This window comes from Bos mutus, chromosome X (assembly GCF_027580195.1).
Source record: "Bos mutus isolate GX-2022 chromosome X, NWIPB_WYAK_1.1, whole genome shotgun sequence".
Lineage (NCBI taxonomy): Eukaryota > Metazoa > Chordata > Mammalia > Artiodactyla > Bovidae > Bos > Bos mutus.
The window spans coordinates 113,648,949-113,657,058 of record NC_091646.1 but is presented as its reverse complement, the minus strand read 5'-3'; the positions used below and the strand labels follow the sequence as shown (position 1 = coordinate 113,657,058).

General features: G+C 36.3%; 1 pseudogene; it reads right to left on the bottom strand.

Moving 5' to 3' along the window:
* Window positions 1–3,357: 3,357 nt before the first annotated feature.
* LOC138986506 (endogenous retrovirus group K member 18 Env polyprotein-like) lies at window positions 3,358–8,078 on the bottom strand (annotated as a pseudogene).
* Between the last annotated feature and the right edge of the window lie 32 nt (window positions 8,079–8,110).

Here is an 8,110-nt window from a genome sequence, read left to right as displayed (position 1 = left end):
GGAATCCCCATAACGGGGAAGGTGAGTAAGGGTGCGGAAATGGCGTGTTTGCTGGATTCTGAAGAGATAAGTATTGTCCAGATAAAGTCGGAAAATGTATCTATTGAGACAAAAAGCAAAGAAAACTTTCTTAAGGAGCAGTGAGTGAAGTCAGATTGCCAAAGGGAATTAGGTTGTTGCTTCCAGGGATTAATTCCTGAAATTGTAGTCTGTAAATGCAGAGGGGCATAGACATTACAGGTTTTAATAATATGCCATGCTTCAGTGAGAGGAATATGGTATTTAGAGTGCAATCTGTTAGCATTGGTATGAAGATTAGCATGTTTGTCATTGGCAGACGTAAAAATGGGAGCTATGAGCCTGTCAACAGCATCATTTCTTGCAACCAGAGGGCCAGGTAAACCTGAATGAGCACGCATATGTGCAAGAAAGAAAGGTTCCGTATGTGATCAAATTAAGGCTTGAGTCTGTGAAAAGAAAGTATATAATTCTTCATCTAGGTTGTATAAAAAGGAGGTAACAAAATTGGGAAAAAGGGAAGCAAGGTATTTGGAATCAGTATATACGTTGAAGGATAATGGTTGAAGCGACAAAAGAGCATATAAAGCATACAATTCAACTCTTTGTATTGAAGAATAGGTAGTGGTTAATTTTTCTTTGATATCAGGGCCAATAATCCCTGTTATGCCTTTCTTGTTGCCATGAATGAAATAGGTGGGTGCATAGGAAATAGGCTGGGATGCAATGATATTAGTTACAATGAATTTAGTACATTGTAGAAAGCCCTATAATTTTCTCTTCGGCAAATGAAATAACATTTTGAAAATCATTTAATGCCATTTGCATGGTCAGGTTATATTGTAAGGCAATTTGCAATTCCTTTTTTGTCAAGGGGACGTGTATTGCATATGGATCAAAGCCAGTCAAAGTTTGTACATGGCTTCTTCCTGACATAATTAATTGCCCTATTTTCTCAATATATGATACAATTTTTTTAGACTGTTTAGTGTGTAATATACCCATTCTATTGGGCTATGTTGAGTTATAATTGCTGTGGGTGAATGTTCAGTGGGGGATATATATAAAGACATTGGTTGATCATGATCTAGCTGAGTTGAGAAAGACTGTTGAATGCGTTTCTCCATTAAGGCCAGTTCTTCTTTGGCCTCTTTTGTTAGCTGCCTAGGGCTATTAGGGTCAGGGGATCCCTCTAAAATTTTAAATAGGTTTTTTAAGGCATAGGTGGGGATGCCGACAGATGGCTGTAGCCAATTAATATCTCCTAGCAATTTTTGAAAATCATTCAGTGTGCGTAGAGATTGCACAGAAATTTGAGTTTTTTGAGGTTTGATTTTAGATTCTTCCATAACATGTCCTAAATAATTAAAGGGTGCTTTCTATTGAATTTTATCTGGCACAACAAGCAGGCCATGATTTTGAAGAGTAGTAGTAACTTCATTATATAACTGTTGCAAACAGAGTTCAGATTCCATAGAGAGAAATATATCATCCATGTAATGAATTATAAATGCAGTAGGAAATTTATCTCTAATAGGTTGTAATAAAACAGATATGAGATATTGGCAAATGGTAGGAGAGTTCATCATTCCCTGAGGTAGCACCTTCCATTGAAATCTTTTAACAGGAGCCATGTGATTTATAGAAGGAATTGAAAAGGCAAAATGTTTTCTATCTTTAGGGTGCAGAGGTATAGTAAAAAAGCAGTCTTGTAAGTCAATAATAATTATAGACCATCCTTTTGGTACCATAGAAGGGGAGGGCAATCTGGGTTGTAAGGGCCCCATAGGTAACATGGTATTATTAACATTTCTTAAATCTATCAACATTCGCCATTTTCTTGATTTCTTTTTTATTACAAAAACAGGGGAATTCCATGGGGAAAATGAAGGTTCTATATGAGCTTTTTGTAATTGTTCATTTACTAATTGTGTAAGAGCTGCTAATTTTTCTTTAGTTAGGGGCCATTGAGGTGTCCATATTGGGGTATCAGATTACCAATCGAGAGGCAGCAGTGTTAACTCAATGGCCCCCATTAAAAAGGTTCATTTAAAGAAATTGTGGCTTTCGTTTGTTCAAGAAAATCCTGTCCCCATAAATTGATAGGGATATTAGTAATATATGGTTTAAGATAAGCTACAATTTGATCAGGGCCATACATTTGTAAATAGGATGCATTGACAAAAGTTTGTGTGACATCAGTTTCACCCATTCCTAATAGTCTAGAAGGAGCCATAACCTTACCCCGATCAAGGGGCCATTTTGCAGCTCTAATGATTGAAATGTCAGCTCCGGTATCTAATATGCCTGTGAAATTTTTTCCCTGTATATGTAAAGTAAGCATGGGTTTCTGATGTTCCTTTAATAAGGTGGATAGTGCAGCAGTAAGGTTGGTACTGCCAAAGCATCCCTGCCGAACTTTATCAGATGCCTTCATTGGTTTGACATATGGCAAAAGTAATAATTGTGCAAAACGTTCCCCTTTTTGTAAGTATATATTTCCCATTTTCATAACATTTACCATAACATGTATTTCCCCTTCATAATCTTCATCCATAACACCGGTCAATACCACTAAACCTCTCATTGTGTAGCTATTACATCCCAAAATTAGTCCCACTGTCCCAGGTGGAATCGGGCCATAATATCCAGTGGGAATTTTGTGGGGGTTGTATAATTCTATTAGTTCCATATCATAAGGACTAGGTATATCAATGCTAGCACTCTTAGATGTAGCTGCTTGTAGCATCATAACACTAGGTCCTCCTTTTGTAGTGGGGCTAGAGGATGGCCCCTTTATTAGTTTCCCTGTTGTTTTTGTTGTGCATCAGGGTTCAAGGTGTTTCCATCCTTATCAAATTTAGAATGACATTCATTCAGCCAATGGAACCCCTTTTTACATCTTGGACATATTTTTGGGGGTCTCTTCTTATTAGAAGTAGTATTATTTTTTTTTCTGGCCTGTGTTGGCAGGTGGTATTGTTTTTTCATATGGCTGGGCTTCCCATAATTAAAACATTTGGCAATAGTAGCTTTCTGTACATTAAAGGTTTCTAATGTTGCCAATTTTGCTCTATGGGAACTAGATCCAATATCCTTATAAGCTTTCAAATATTCCATAAGAGAGTTAGTCTCTCGAATTGGTCTAAGCATGGATTGACATTCCTCATTAGCATTTTCAAAAGCAAGTTGTTTTAAAATAATATTTTGTAAAGTCACATCCTTAATAGATTTTTCGATTGCATCCTTTAATTTCCCTATAAATTGAGAATATTCCTCTTCATGTCCTTGAATAATCTTAATAAATGAACCATCAGAGTTAGTGCTATCAACCTTTGCTTATGCCCTGCAGGCAGTTTCTTTAATGAAATGTAACATCTGAGGGGTAATATTAGCTAATTGCGCAATCATATCGGCCATGGCTCTTGTTCCAGTGAGTATATCATATGTTAAATTGGCAGGGTTACCATGAGATTGCTGGTCAATCATCAGCTGTTGGGCCTCATCATTAACCCACATTTGCCATTGCAGTAATTGTTGAGGATTTAAAATCATCTTTGCTACTTGAAAAAAATCATATGGCATCCAATGGTCAGCCCATCCTCCGAGAAATTCTATACAGTAAGAAGTAGGTCCATACAGAGTGCATGCTTTCTTAAAGCTAGACAACATGCCGAAATCTAGATTAGCCCAAGTATTTTGGCCTTGGGCAGGTTGATTAAATTGCATTGGGAAAGCGAAAGTGCAAGCAGGCATCTCCCGAGGAGGAGTGAAATGATTAGTACGAGCAAAGTTAGCAATTGCTGTTACAGGTGGAGCAGAAGGAAAAACCTCAGATTTGGGCTGTCCGTTGAATGAAATGACCTCTGTTCTAAGTGGCTTCAGTTTTGATATATCCTGTATATATATGTCTCTAAGTTGTTTTTCTAAGAATTGTGTCTGATTGAGCATAACATTCTTATATTTCAAAGCACCTTGCATATCTTGTTCTTTAAGCTCATATTCATGTAAAGATTGAATAGTTTTTACTTCCAAATCAACGTTATGCCCTTCAATTTGTTCTATGATGGCCTGTATGAGTGACCATGTAACCCTTGCCGATATGCTTGCAAAACATTATTTTTAACCCTTTTCTATAAGTCTAGATTGAGTGTCCCCTCTTCTGGGAACCATGAATTGTTCCAGTAAAATATGATAGTAGTCGTTCAACTGATCTCTTGAAACATTAATACCGTTTTGTTTCAAAAAATGATGCATTATAGAAATGAAAGGAATTTTACTGTTATGTTGTCCCATCCTGCTTACCTCTTTCTGCAGGGGCTCATCGTTTTGTTCAGCCTTCCTTTCAAGTCCCTGTTCATGGCGCCACTTGTTGGGGATTTTCTCCCCGGGACTTGGAAACGACGAACCTGAAAGAATGACACTCGGACAGTCTCTTGCAAGGACTGACAAGTTTATTTCTGCAGTCAAGCCTTTTTATAGAAGCAGGAACGAAGAGCTTAGAGTATATAGCCAGCAGAGCACATATGGGGTTAACACCTAATCGGTAAAAATATTTCAAGGACAGCGTGCTCTAAGTAACCCATGTGCTTATCCCATAACCCATTTTCTCAAGCAACATCCTTAATATTTATTATTAAATCTTGGCGCCAGGCATAACCAAAGGCAGGAGATGTTTTTCTGCCCACAGCACACAAAGCCAGGGTACTTCTGGCCCTTCGCCATTTTCCCACTGAAAACCAAGTTCTAGGTCTAGAGATGATAGGGTTTTGGTTAAAGTATCATAAAATTGAGTGCTGTACAATTCCTTAAGTACCTTAACTTGAAAAATTAGCAACTTGTTGTTTCAACAAAATTGATGTCTAAACTTGAGTTATCTGTGAGATACTGCAAATGCACTTTAACTTTATCCAAGGATAATCAGTGCTATTATAGAGCATGTTAGACAAAAAGAAGCAAAATTCCAGTGACAAATGTTATCGTGTTTGGAAAGTCAGTTGCTGCACTTGATCTCCTAAGTGGATAACCACAGTTTGTAACTCATTAATTCATGTTTGTAATTGCTGATCTATTTGAGCTTGTCGAGTCCAAAGATCATGAGAGTCTTTGTGCCAAGCAAATGATAAAATCATGATTTTGTATAGAATTATGTAAAAACCATACTAGACAAAGTTCCTACAGTCACAAAAAAAATAAGGCTTAAGATGCCTGCAATAATCCACCAATGATGCGCTTAGATCGCCCCTAAGTCCAGTTTTCAATAATACAGAAAGAAATACAGAATCAGTCCAAGGTTCCAGTTAAGTTTCACGGAAAGCCATAACTCAGATCTTTGTTTAACTAGCACAATGCTAGCATTGTGATATGAAATGGTGTGATTAAGGCAGGTATACAATGCACATGCAGTACAATTGACAATCTTGGTCGATAAGTCAATATCAAAATGCCCTACAATAAACAAATACGGAAGGTGAATACATGATTGAATATAGCCAGTACTATTGTATAGGAAGGTATAATTAGAAGGATGAAACATACCCATAGTCCCATAAACACTAGAGAAGTACTCTAAGGCTACTGGAATTTTCCAAATGTGCCATTGCTCTGGCCCCACAATGGGGACGATAATCCTGGGGTGTGGGGGTGATAAGCCCCCGTTATACCAATTCAGCAATATGTCCTTATCAGTCCAGAAACTTGTCTTAGATTTATGAAAGCCTCCAATGCTTGATCTATTAAACCAGGAGCAGTTATGATGTTCCTCCTGCTCTTCAGAACAGTTTACAAACAGCCCATGAGGTCCCCAGTCAACAAATTTAAATGTATGATTAGTATGATTTTGCTGAATTATAGAAACTTTCCCAAATTGGCCTCGACAGTCAGACCAATGTAACGGTTGTATCTCCTGTTTTCTTCTCCAAGATACAGTATGACATGAAGGTTCCTCTGGTTGAAAAAGCGAGTTCGAATAGTTGGCTATCTGGCCTGGATAATGTCGCTTGGAGCCATTAAGTAAGAAAGATGCTGTAGCGAACATTCCCAGATGCAAAGCAGTCCCATTGTTGGCAGAGTATGCCCACCACTGTGGGAGGATAGTCATGCAAAGGGGATGAGATCCGAAACAGATAGGCAAGGTTTTGAATCCCACGGAAATGTTGATTGGCTTTCCCTCATCTTCTTCATGAATTGGTAGCTTTATGGACCAGGGACTTGGAAAATGCACGCTATCATTAGTAAAGGGGAAGGTGAGTAAGAGTGTGGAAATGGCGTGTTTGTTGGATTTTGAAGAGATAGGTATTGCCTAGATAAAGTTGGAAAATGTATCTATTGAGACAAAAAGCAAAGAAAACTTTTTTAAGGAGCAGTGTATGAAGTCATATTGTCAAAGGGAATTAGGTTGTTGTTTTTGTGGATTAACTCCTGAAATCATAGTCTGTAAATGTAGAGGGGTGCAGACATCACAGGTTTTAATAATATGTCGTGTTTTAGTGAGAGGAATACGGTATTTAGAGTGTAATCTGTTAGCATTGGTATGAAGATTAGCATGTTTGTCATTGGCAGGCATAAAAACGAGGGCTATGAGCTTGTCAGTAGCATAATTTTTTGTAACCAGAGGGCCAGGTAAACTTGAATGAGCATGTATATGTGTAATAAAGAAAGGTTCTGTATGTGAGCAAATTAAAGTTTGAGTCTGTGTAAAGAGAGTATATAATTTTTTATTTAGGTTGTATAAAAAGGCAGTAACAAAATCAGAAAAAGGGAATTAAGGTATTTGGAATCAGTATATATGTTGAAGGATAATGGTTGAAGCGACAAAAGAGCATATAAAGTATGTAATTTAATTTTTTGTATTGAAGAATCGGTAGTGGGTATTTTTTTTTTTTTTTATATCAGGGCCAACAATCTTTGTTATGTCTTTTTTGCTGTCATCAATGAAATAGGTGGGTACATTGGAAATAGGCTGGGATGTAATGATATTAGTTATAATGAATTTAGTACATTGTAGAAAGTCTCATAATTTTCTTTTTGGCAAATGAAATGAGATAACATTTTGAAAATCATTTAATGTCATTTGTATGATCAAGTTATATTGTAAGGCAATTTGTAATTTTTTTTTGTTGTTGTTAGGGGAACATGTATTGTATATGGATCAAATCTAGTCAAAGTTTGTATATGGGGTTTTTTTTGACATAATTAAGTATCCTATTTTCTCAAAATATGATACAATTTTTTTAGACTGTTTAGTGTGTAAATATACCCATTTTATTGGGCTATGTTGAGTTATAATTGTAGTGGGCAAATGTTTAGTGGGGAATATATATAAAGAAACTGGTTGGTTGATCATAATCTAGCCGAGTTGAAAAAGATTGTTGAATGTGTTTTTTCATTAAGGCCAGTTTTTTTTTTTGGCCTCTTTTGTTAGTTGTCTAGGGCTATTAGGGTCAGGGGATCCCTCTAAAATTTTAAATAGATTTTGTAAGGCATAGGTGGGGATGCCAACAGATGGCTGTAGCCAATTAATATCTCTTAGTAATTTTTGAAAATTATTTAGCGTGCGTAGAGATTGTATAGAAATTTGAGTTTTTTGAGGTTTGATTTTAGATTTTTTTTATAACATGTCTTAAATAATTAAAGGGTGTTTTTTATTGAATTTTATCTGGTGTAACAGGTAGGCCATGATTTTGAAGAGTAGTAGAAACTTTATTATATAACTGTTGTAAACAGAGTTCAGATTTCATAGAGAGAAGTACATCATCTATGTAATGAATTATAAATGTAGTAGGAAATTTATCTCTAATAGTTTGTAATAAAACAGATATGAGATATTGGCAAATGGTAGGAGACTTTATCATTTTCTGAGGTAGTAACTTTTATTGAAAATTTTTAACAGGAGCCATGTGATTTATAAAAGGAATTGAAAAGGCAAAAAGTTTTTTATCTTTAGGGTGTAGAGGTATTGTTAAAAAGCAGTCTTGTAAGTTAATAATAACTATAGACCATCTTTTTGGTACCATAGAAGGGGAGGGCAATCTGGGTTGTAAGGGCCCCACAGGTAACATGGTATTATTAACATTTTTAAAATCTATCAACA